We start from the raw sequence: 12,669 nt of genomic DNA on the forward strand, positions 1-12,669 counted from the left end.
CACACTGTGGTGCGTCGCAATCTAATACTGGCCTCTCAGTAACGGCACGTATACAGACTGTTTGTAGCATTGCTCCCCCTGGACGTAAGTCGGCATTCTGCCAACTATATTCTATCCCGATGCAATTTCTGTGTTTCATCGTCAATATGAATCTCCAAGGGTTACAGTAAACACACTGTGGTGCGTCGCAATCTAATACTGGCCTCTCAGCAACGGCACGTATACAGACTGTTTGTAGCATTGCTCCCCCTGGACGTAAGTCGGCATTGTGCCAACTATATTCTATCCCGATGCAATTTCTGTGTTTCATCGTCAATATGAAGCTCCAAGGGTTACAGTAAACACACTGTGGTGCGTCGCAATCTAATACTGGCCTCTCAGCAACGGCACGTATACAGACTGTTTGTAGCATTGCTCCCCCTGGACGTAAGTCGGCATTGTGCCAACTGTATTCTATCCCGATGCAATTTCTGTGTTTCATCGTCAATATGAAGCTCCAAGGGTTACAGTAAACACACTGTGGTGCGTCGCAATCTAATACTGGCCTCTCAGCAACGGCACGTATACAGACTGTTTGTAGCATTGCTCCCCCTGGACGTAAGTCGGCATTGTGCCAACTATATTCTATCCCGATGCAATTTCTGTGTTTCATCGTCAATATGAAGCTCCAAGGGTTACAGTAAACACACTGTGGTGCGTCGCAATCTAATACTGGCCTCTCAGCAACAGCACGTATACAGACTGTTTGTAGCATTGCTCCCCCTGGACGTAAGTCGGCATTGTGCCAACTATATTCTATCCCGATGCAATTTCTGTGTTTCATCGTCAATATGAAGCTCCAAGGGTTACAGTAACCACACTGTGGTGCGTCGCAATCTAATACTGGTCTCTCAGCAACGGCACGTATACAGACTGTTTGTAGCATTGCTCCCCCTGGACGTAAGTCGGCATTGTGCCAACTATATTCTATCCCGATGCAATTTCTGTGTTTCATCGTCAATATGAAGCTCCAAGGGTTACAGTAAACACACTGTGGTGCGTCGCAATCTAATACTGGCCTCTCAGCAACGGCACGTATACGTACTGTTTGTAGCATTGCTCCCCCTGGACGTAAGTCGGCATTGTGCCAACTATATTCTATCCCGATGCAATTTCTGTGTTTCATCGTCAATATGAAGCTCCAAGGGTTACAGTAAACACACTGTGGTGCGTCGCAATCTAATACTGGCCTCTCAGCAACCGCACGTATACAGACTGTTTGTAGCATTGCTCCCCCTGGACGTAAGTCGGCATTGTGCCAACTATATTCTATCCCGATGCAATTTCTGTGTTTCATCGTCAATATGAAGCTCCAAGGGTTACAGTAAACACACTGTTGTGCGTCGCAATCTAATACTGGCCTCTCAGTAACGGCACGTATACAGACTGTTTGTAGCATTGCTCCCCCTGGACGTAAGTCGGCACTGTGCCAACTATATTCTATCCCGATGCAATTTCTGTGTTTCATCGTCAATATGAACCTCCAAGGGTTACAGTAAACACATTGTGGTGCGTCGCAATCTAATACTGGCCTCTCAGCAACGGCACGTATACAGACTGTTTGTAGCATTGCTCCCCCTGGACGTAAGTCGGCATTGTGCCAACTATATTCTATCCCGATGCAATTTCTGTGTTTCATCGTCAATATGAAGCTCCAAGGGTTACATAAACACACTGTGGTGCGTCGCAATCTAATACTGGCCTCTCAGCAACGGCACGTATACAGACTGTTTGTAGCATTGCTCCCCCTGGACGTAAGTCGGCATTGTGCCAACTATATTCTATCCCGATGCAATTTCTGTGTTTCATCGTCAATATGAAGCTCCAAGGGTTACAGTAAACACACTGTGGTGCGTCGCAATCTAACACTGGCCTCTCAGCAACGGCACGTATACAGACTGTTTGTAGCATTGCTCCCCCTGTGGGGAGATTGTGCCAACTATATTCTATCCCGATGCAATTTCCGTGTTTCATCGTCAATATGAAGCTCCAAGAGTTACAGTAAACACACTGTGGTGCGTCGCAATCTAATACTGGCCTCTCAGCAACGGCACGTATACAGACTGTTTGTAGCATTGCTCCCCCTGGACGTAAGTCGGCATTGTGCCAACTATATTCTATCCCGATGCAATTACTGTGTTTCATCGTCAATATGAAGCTCCAAGGGTTACAGTAAACACACTGTGGTGCGTCGCAATCTAATACTGGCCTCTCAGCAACGGCACGTATACAGACTGTTTGAAATATTACTCCCCCTGGACGTAAGTCGGCATTGTGCCAACTATATTCTATCCCGATGCAATTTCTGTGTTTCATCGTCAATATGAAGCTCCAAGGGTTACAGTAAACACACTGTGGTGCGTCGCAATCTAATACTGGCCTCTCAGCAACGGCACGTACACAGACTGTTTGTAGCATTGCTCCCCCTGGACGTAAGTCGGCATTGTGCCAACTATATTCTATCCCGATGCAATTTCTGTGTTTCATCGTCAATATGAAGCTCCAAGGGTTACAGTAAACACACTGTGGTGCGTCGCAATCTAATACTGGCCTCTCAGTAACGGCACATATACAGACTGTTTGTAGCATTGCTCCCCCTGGACGTAAGTCGGCATTGTGCCAACTATATTCTATCCCGATGCAATTTCTGTGTTTCATCGTCAATATGAAGCTCCAAGGGTTACAGTAAACACACTGTGGTGCGTCGCAATCTAATAATGGCCTCTCAGCAATGGCACGTATACAGACTGTTTGTAGCATTGCTCCCCCTGGACGTAAGTCGGCATTGTGCCAACTATATTCTATCCCGATGCAATTTCTGTGTTTCATCGTCAATATGAAGCTCCAAGGGTTACAGTAAACACACTGTGGTGCGTCGCAATCTAACACTGGCCTCTCAGCAACGGCACGTATACAGACTGTTTGTAGCATTGCTCCCCCTGTGGGGAGATTGTGCCAACTATATTCTATCCCGATGCAATTTCTGTGTTTCATCGTCAATATGAAGCTCCAAGGGTTACAGTAAACACACTGTGGTGCGTCGCAATCTAATACTGGCCTCTCAGCAACGGCACGTATACAGACTGTTTGTAGCATTGCTCGCCCTGGACGTAAGTCGGCATTGTGCCAACTATATTCTATCCCGATGCAATTTCTGTGTTTCATCGTCAATATGAAGCTCCAAGGGTTACAGTAAACACACTGTGGTGCGTCGCAATCTAATACTGGCCTCTCAGCAACAGCACGTATACAGACTGTTTGTAGCATTGCTCCCCCTGGACGTAAGTCGGCATTGTGCCAACTATATTCTATCCCGATGCAATTTCTGTGTTTCATCGTCAATATGAAGCTCCAAGGGTTATAGTAAACACACTGTGGTGCGTCGCAATCTAATACTGGCCTCTCAGCAACGGCACGTATACAGACTGTTTGTAGCATTGCTCCCCCTGGACGTAAGTCGGCATTGTGCCAACTATATTCTATCCCGATGCAATTTCTGTGTTTCATCGTCAATATGAAGCTCCAAGGGTTACAGTAAACACACTGTGGTGCGTCGCAATCTAATACTGGCCTCTCAGCAACGGCACGTATACAGACTGTTTGTAGCATTGCTCCCCCTGGACGTAAGTCGGCATTGTGCCAACTATATTCTATCCCGATGCAATTTCTGTGTTTCATCGTCAATATGAAGCTCCAAGGGTTACAGTAAACACACTGTGGTGCGTCGCAATCTAATACTGGCCTCTCAGCAACGGCACGTATACAGACTGTTTGTAGCATTGCTCCCCCTGGACGTAAGTCGGCATTGTGCCAACTATATTCTATCCCGATGCAATTTCTGTGTTTCATCGTCAATATGAAGCTCCAAGGGTTACAGTAAACACACTGTGGTGCGTCGCAATCTAATACTGGCCTCTCAGCAACGGCACGTATACAGACTGTTTGTAGCATTGCTCCCCCTGGACGTAAGTCGGCATTGTGCCAACTATATTCTATCCCGATGCAATTTCTGTGTTTCATCGTCAATATGAAGCTCCAAGGGTTACAGTAAACACACTGTGGTGCGTCGCAATCTAATACTGGCCTCTCAGCAACGGCACGTATACAGACTGTTTGTAGCATTGCTCCCCCTGGACGTAAGTCGGCATTGTGCCAACTATATTCTATCCCGGTGCAATTTCTGTGTTTCATCGTCAATATGAAGCTCCAAGGGTTACAGTAAACACACTGTGGTGCGTCGCAATCTAATACTGGCCTCTCAGCAACGGCACGTATACAGACTGTTTGTAGCATTGCTCCCCCTGGACGTAAGTCGGCATTGTGCCAACCATATTCTATCCCGATGCAATTTCTGTGTTTCATCGTCAATATGAAGCTCCAAGGGTTACAGTAAACACACTGTGGTGCGTCGCAATCTAATACTGGCCTCTCAGCAACGGCACGTATACAGACTGTTTGTAGCATTGCTCCCCCTCTACGTGAGTCGGCATTGTGCCAAATATATTCTATCCCGATGCAATTTCTGTGTTTCATCGTCAATATGAAGCTCCAAGGGTTACAGTAAACACACTGTGGTGCGTCGCAATCTAATACTGGCCTCTCAGCAACGGCACGTATACAGACTGTTTGTAGCATTGCTCCCCCTGGACGTAAGTCGGCATTCTGCCAACTACATTCTACCCCGATGCAATTTCTGTGTTTCATCGTCAATATGAAGCTCCAAGGGTTACAGTAAACACACTGTGGTGCGTCGCAATCTAATACTGGCCTCTCAGCAACGGCACGTATACAGACTGTTTGTAGCATTGCTCCCCCTGGACGTAAGTCGGCATTGTGCCAACTATATTCTATCCCGATGCAATTTCTGTGTTTCATCGTCAATATGAAGCTCCAAGGGTTACAGTAAACACACTGTGGTGCGTCGCAATCTAATACTGGCCTCTCAGCAACAGCACGTATACAGACTGTTTGTAGCATTGCTCCCCCTGGACGTAAGTCGGCATTGTGCCAACTGTATTCTATCCCGATGCAATTTCTGTGTTTCATCGTCAATATGAAGCTCCAAGGGTTACAGTAAACACACTGTGGTGCGTCGCAATCTAATACTGGCCTCTCAGCAACGGCACGTATACAGACTGTTTGTAGCATTGCTCCCCCTGGACGTAAGTCGGCATTGTGCCAACTATATTCTATCCCGATGCAATTTCTGTGTTTCATCGTCAATATGAAGCTCCAAGGGTTACAGTAAACACACTGTGGTGCGTCGCAATCTAATACTGGCCTCTCAGCAACGGCACGTATACAGACTGTTTGTAGCATTGCTCCCCCTGGACGTAAGTCGGCATTGTGCCAACTATATTCTATCCCGATGCAATTTCTGTGTTTCATCGTCAATATGAAGCTCCAAGGGTTACAGTAACCACACTGTGGTGCGTCGCAATCTAATACTGGCCCCTCAGCAACGGCACGTATACAGACTGTTTGTAGCATTGCTCCCCCTGGACGTAAGTCGGCATTGTGCCAACTATATTCTATCCCGATGCAATTTCTGTGTTTCATCGTCAATATGAAGCTCCAAGGGTTACAGTAAACACACTGTGGTGCGTCGCAATCTAATACTGGCCTCTCAGCAACGGCACGTATACAGACTGTTTGTAGCATTGCTCCCCCTGGACGTAAGTCGGCATTGTGCCAACTATATTCTATCCCGATGCAATTTCTGTGTTTCATCGTCAATATGAAGCTCCAAGGGTTACAGTAAACACACTGTGGTGCGTCGCAATCTAATACTGGCCTCTCAGCAACGGCACGTATACAGACTGTTTGTAGCATTGCTCCCCCTGGACGTAAGTCGGCATTGTGCCAACTATATTCTATCCCGATGCAATTTCTGTGTTTCATCGTCAATATGAAGCTCCAAGGGTTACAGTAAACACACTGTTGTGCGTCGCAATCTAATACTGGCCTCTCAGTAACGGCACGTATACAGACTGTTTGTAGCATTGCTCCCCCTGGACGTAAGTCGGCACTGTGCCAACTATATTCTATCCCGATGCAATTTCTGTGTTTCATCGTCAATATGAAGCTCCAAGGGTTACAGTAAACACACTGTGGTGCGTCGCAATCTAATACTGGCCTCTCAGCAACGGCACGTATACAGACTGTTTGTAGCATTGCTCCCCCTGGACGTAAGTCGGCATTGTGCCAACTATATTCTATCCCGATGCAATTTCTGTGTTTCATCGTCAATATGAAGCTCCAAGGGTTACAGTAAACACACTGTGGTGCGTCGCAATCTAATACTGGCCTCTCAGCAACGGCACGTATACAGACTGTTTGTAGCATTGCTCGCCCTGGACGTAAGTCGGCATTGTGCCAACTATATTCTATCCCGATGCAATTTCTGTGTTTCATCGTCAATATGAAGCTCCAAGGGTTACAGTAAACACACTGTGGTGCGTCGCAATCTAATACTGGCCTCTCAGCAACAGCACGTATACAGACTGTTTGTAGCATTGCTCCCCCTGGACGTAAGTCGGCATTGTGCCAACTATATTCTATCCCGATGCAATTTCTGTGTTTCATCGTCAATATGAAGCTCCAAGGGTTATAGTAAACACACTGTGGTGCGTCGCAATCTAATACTGGCCTCTCAGCAACGGCACGTATACAGACTGTTTGTAGCATTGCTCCCCCTGGACGTAAGTCGGCATTGTGCCAACTATATTCTATCCCGATGCAATTTCTGTGTTTCATCGTCAATATGAAGCTCCAAGGGTTACAGTAAACACACTGTGGTGCGTCGCAATCTAATACTGGCCTCTCAGCAACGGCACGTATACAGACTGTTTGTAGCATTGCTCCCCCTGGACGTAAGTCGGCATTGTGCCAACTATATTCTATCCCGATGCAATTTCTGTGTTTCATCGTCAATATGAAGCTCCAAGGGTTACAGTAAACACACTGTGGTGCGTCGCAATCTAATACTGGCCTCTCAGCAACGGCACGTATACAGACTGTTTGTAGCATTGCTCCCCCTGGACGTAACTCGGCATTGTGCCAACTATATTCTATCCCGATGCAATTTCTGTGTTTCATCGTCAATATGAAGCTCCAAGGGTTACAGTAAACACACTGTGGTGCGTCGCAATCTAATACTGGCCTCTCAGCAACGGCACGTATACAGACTGTTTGTAGCATTGCTCCCCCTGGACGTAAGTCGGCATTGTGCCAACTATATTCTATCCCGATGCAATTTCTGTGTTTCATCGTCAATATGAAGCTCCAAGGGTTACAGTAAACACACTGTGGTGCGTCGCAATCTAATACTGGCCTCTCAGCAACGGCACGTATACAGACTGTTTGTAGCATTGCTCCCCCTGGACGTAAGTCGGCATTGTGCCAACTATATTCTATCCCGGTGCAATTTCTGTGTTTCATCGTCAATATGAAGCTCCAAGGGTTACAGTAAACACACTGTGGTGCGTCGCAATCTAATACTGGCCTCTCAGCAACGGCACGTATACAGACTGTTTGTAGCATTGCTCCCCCTGGACGTAAGTCGGCATTGTGCCAACCATATTCTATCCCGATGCAATTTCTGTGTTTCATCGTCAATATGAAGCTCCAAGGGTTACAGTAAACACACTGTGGTGCGTCGCAATCTAATACTGGCCTCTCAGCAACGGCACGTATACAGACTGTTTGTAGCATTGCTCCCCCTCTACGTGAGTCGGCATTGTGCCAAATATATTCTATCCCGATGCAATTTCTGTGTTTCATCGTCAATATGAAGCTCCAAGGGTTACAGTAAACACACTGTGGTGCGTCGCAATCTAATACTGGCCTCTCAGCAACGGCACGTATACAGACTGTTTGTAGCATTGCTCCCCCTGGACGTAAGTCGGCATTCTGCCAACTACATTCTACCCCGATGCAATTTCTGTGTTTCATCGTCAATATGAAGCTCCAAGGGTTACAGTAAACACACTGTGGTGCGTCGCAATCTAATACTGGCCTCTCAGCAACGGCACGTATACAGACTGTTTGTAGCATTGCTCCCCCTGGACGTAAGTCGGCATTGTGCCAACTATATTCTATCCCGATGCAATTTCTGTGTTTCATCGTCAATATGAAGCTCCAAGGGTTACAGTAAACACACTGTGGTGCGTCGCAATCTAATACTGGCCTCTCAGCAACAGCACGTATACAGACTGTTTGTAGCATTGCTCCCCCTGGACGTAAGTCGGCATTGTGCCAACTGTATTCTATCCCGATGCAATTTCTGTGTTTCATCGTCAATATGAAGCTCCAAGGGTTACAGTAAACACACTGTGGTGCGTCGCAATCTAATACTGGCCTCTCAGCAACGGCACGTATACAGACTGTTTGTAGCATTGCTCCCCCTGGACGTAAGTCGGCATTGTGCCAACTATATTCTATCCCGATGCAATTTCTGTGTTTCATCGTCAATATGAAGCTCCAAGGGTTACAGTAAACACACTGTGGTGCGTCGCAATCTAATACTGGCCTCTCAGCAACGGCACGTATACAGACTGTTTGTAGCATTGCTCCCCCTGGACGTAAGTCGGCATTGTGCCAACTATATTCTATCCCGATGCAATTTCTGTGTTTCATCGTCAATATGAAGCTCCAAGGGTTACAGTAACCACACTGTGGTGCGTCGCAATCTAATACTGGCCCCTCAGCAACGGCACGTATACAGACTGTTTGTAGCATTGCTCCCCCTGGACGTAAGTCGGCATTGTGCCAACTATATTCTATCCCGATGCAATTTCTGTGTTTCATCGTCAATATGAAGCTCCAAGGGTTACAGTAAACACACTGTGGTGCGTCGCAATCTAATACTGGCCTCTCAGCAACGGCACGTATACAGACTGTTTGTAGCATTGCTCCCCCTGGACGTAAGTCGGCATTGTGCCAACTATATTCTATCCCGATGCAATTTCTGTGTTTCATCGTCAATATGAAGCTCCAAGGGTTACAGTAAACACACTGTGGTGCGTCGCAATCTAATACTGGCCTCTCAGCAACGGCACGTATACAGACTGTTTGTAGCATTGCTCCCCCTGGACGTAAGTCGGCATTGTGCCAACTATATTCTATCCCGATGCAATTTCTGTGTTTCATCGTCAATATGAAGCTCCAAGGGTTACAGTAAACACACTGTTGTGCGTCGCAATCTAATACTGGCCTCTCAGTAACGGCACGTATACAGACTGTTTGTAGCATTGCTCCCCCTGGACGTAAGTCGGCACTGTGCCAACTATATTCTATCCCGATGCAATTTCTGTGTTTCATCGTCAATATGAAGCTCCAAGGGTTACAGTAAACACACTGTGGTGCGTCGCAATCTAATACTGGCCTCTCAGCAACGGCACGTATACAGACTGTTTGTAGCATTGCTCCCCCTGGACGTAAGTCGGCATTGTGCCAACTATATTCTATCCCGATGCAATTTCTGTGTTTCATCGTCAATATGAAGCTCCAAGGGTTACAGTAAACACACTGTGGTGCGTCGCAATCTAATACTGGCCTCTCAGCAACGGCACGTATACAGACTGTTTGTAGCATTGCTCCCCCTGGACGTAAGTCGGCATTGTGCCAACTATATTCTATCCCGATGCAATTTCTGTGTTTCATCGTCAATATGAAGCTCCAAGGGTTACAGTAAACACACTGTGGTGCGTTGCAATCTAATACGGGCCTCTCAGCAACGGCACGTATACAGACTGTTTGTAGCATTGCTCCCCCTGGACGTAAGTCGGCATTGTGCCAACTATATTCTATCCCGATGCAATTTCTGTGTTTCATCGTCAATATGAAGCTCCAAGGGTTACAGTAAACACCCAGTGGTGCGTCGCAATCTAATACTGGCCTCTCAGCAACGGCACGTATACAGACTGTTTGTAGCATTGCTCCCCCTGGACGTAAGTCGGCATTGTGCCAACTATATTCTATCCCGGTGCAATTTCTGTGTTTCATCGTCAATATGGAGCTCCAAGGGTTACAGTAAACACACTGTGGTGCGTCGCAATCTAATACTGGCCTCTCAGCAACGGCACGTATACAGACTGTTTGTAGCATTGCTCCCCCTGGACGTAAGTCGGCATTGTGCCAACTATATTCTATCCCGATGCAATTTCTGTGTTTCATCGTCAATATGAAGCTCCAAGGGTTACAGTAAACACACTGTGGTGCGTCGCAATCTAATACTGGCCTCTCAGAAACGGCACGTATACAGACTGTTTGTAGCATTGCTCCCCCTCTACGTGAGTCGGCATTGTGCCAAATATATTCTATCCCGATGCAATTTCTGTGTTTCATCGTCAATATGAAGCTCCAAGGGTTACAGTAAACACACTGTGGTGCGTCGCAATCTAATACTGGCCTCTCAGTAACGGCACGTATACAGACTGTTTGTAGCATTGCTCCCCCTGGACGTAAGTCGGCATTCTGCCAACTACATTCTATCCCGATGCAATTTCTGTGTTTCATCGTCAATATGAAGCTCCAAGGGTTACAGTAAACACACTGTGGTGCGTCGCAATCTAATACTGGCCTCTCAGCAACGGCACGTATACAGACTGTTTGTAGCATTGCTCCCCCTGGACGTAAGTCGGCATTGTGCCAACTATATTCTATCCCGATGCAATTTCTGTGTTTCATCGTCAATATGAAGCTCCAAGGGTTACAGTAAACACACTGTGGTGCGTCCGAATCTAATACTGGCCTCTCAGCAACAGCACGTATACAGACTGTTTGTAGCATTGCTCCCCCTGGACGTAAGTCGGCATTGTGCCAACTGTATTCTATCCCGATGCAATTTCTGTGTTTCATCGTCAATATGAAGCTCCAAGGGTTACAGTAAACACACTGTGATGCGTCGCAATCTAATACTGGCCTCTCAGCAACGGCACGTATACAGACTGTTTGTAGCATTGCTCCCCCTGGACGTAAGTCGGCATTGTGCCAACTATATTCTATCCCGATGCAATTTCTGTGTTTCATCGTCAATATGAAGCTCCAAGGGTTACAGTAAACACACTGTGGTGCGTCGCAATCTAATACTGGCCTCTCAGCAACGGCACGTATACAGACTGTTTGTAGCATTGCTCCCCCTGGACGTAAGTCGGCATTGTGCCAACTATATTCTATCCCGATGCAATTTCTGTGTTTCATCGTCAATATGAAGCTCCAAGGGTTACAGTAACCACACTGTGGTGCGTCGCAATCTAATACTGGCCTCTCAGCAACGGCACGTATACAGACTGTTTGTAGCATTGCTCCCCCTGGACGTAAGTCGGCATTGTGCCAACTATATTCTATCCCGATGCAATTTCTGTGTTTCATCGTCAATATGAAGCTCCAAGGGTTACAGTAAACACACTGTGGTGCGTCGCAATCTAATACTGGCCTCTCAGCAACGGCACGTATACAGACTGTTTGTAGCATTGCTCCCCCTGGACGTAAGTCGGCATTGTGCCAACTATATTCTATCCCGATGCAATTTCTGTGTTTCATCGTCAATATGAAGCTCCAAGGGTTACAGTAAACACACTGTGGTGCGTCGCAATCTAATACTGGCCTCTCAGCAACGGCACGTATACAGACTGTTTGTAGCATTGCTCCCCCTGGACGTAAGTCGGCATTGTGCCAACTATATTCTATCCCGATGCAATTTCTGTGTTTCATCGTCAATATGAAGCTCCAAGGGTTACAGTAAACACACTGTTGTGCGGCGCAATCTAATACTGGCCTCTCAGTAACGGCACGTATACAGACTGTTTGTAGCATTGCTCCCCCTGGACGTAAGTCGGCACTGTGCCAACTATATTCTATCCCGATGCAATTTCTGTGTTTCATCGTCAATATGAAGCTCCAAGGGTTACAGTAAACACACTGTGGTGCGTCGCAATCTAATACTGGCCTCTCAGCAACGGCACGTATACAGACTGTTTGTAGCATTGCTCCCCCTGGACGTAAGTCGGCATTGTGCCAACTATATTCTATCCCGATGCAATTTCTGTGTTTCATCGTCAATATGAAGCTCCAAGGGTTACAGTAAACACACTGTGGTGCGTCGCAATCTAATACTGGCCTCTCAGCAACGGCACGTATACAGACTGTTTGTAGCATTGCTCCCCCTGGACGTAAGTCGGCATTGTGCCAACTATATTCTATCCCGATGCAATTTCTGTGTTTCATCGTCAATATGAAGCTCCAAGGGTTACAGTAAACACACTGTGGTGCGTCGCAATCTAACACTGGCCTCTCAGCAACGGCACGTATACAGACTGTTTGTAGCATTGCTCCCCCTGTGGGGAGATTGTGCCAACTATATTCTATCCCGATGCAATTTCTGTGTTTCATCGTCAATATGAAGCTCCAAGAGTTACAGTAAACACACTGTGGTGCGTCGCAATCTAATACTGGCCTCTCAGCAACGGCACGTATACAGACTGTTTGTAGCATTGCTCCCCCTGGACGTAAGTCGGCATTGTGCCAACTATATTCTATCCCGATGCAATTTCTGTGTTTCATCGTCAATATGAAGCTCCAAGGGTTACAGTAAACACACTGTGGTGCGTCGCAATCTAATACTGGCCT

The sequence above is a fragment of the Schistocerca cancellata genome, chromosome 9, assembly GCF_023864275.1.
Source record: "Schistocerca cancellata isolate TAMUIC-IGC-003103 chromosome 9, iqSchCanc2.1, whole genome shotgun sequence".
Taxonomy (NCBI): Eukaryota; Metazoa; Arthropoda; class Insecta; order Orthoptera; family Acrididae; genus Schistocerca; species Schistocerca cancellata.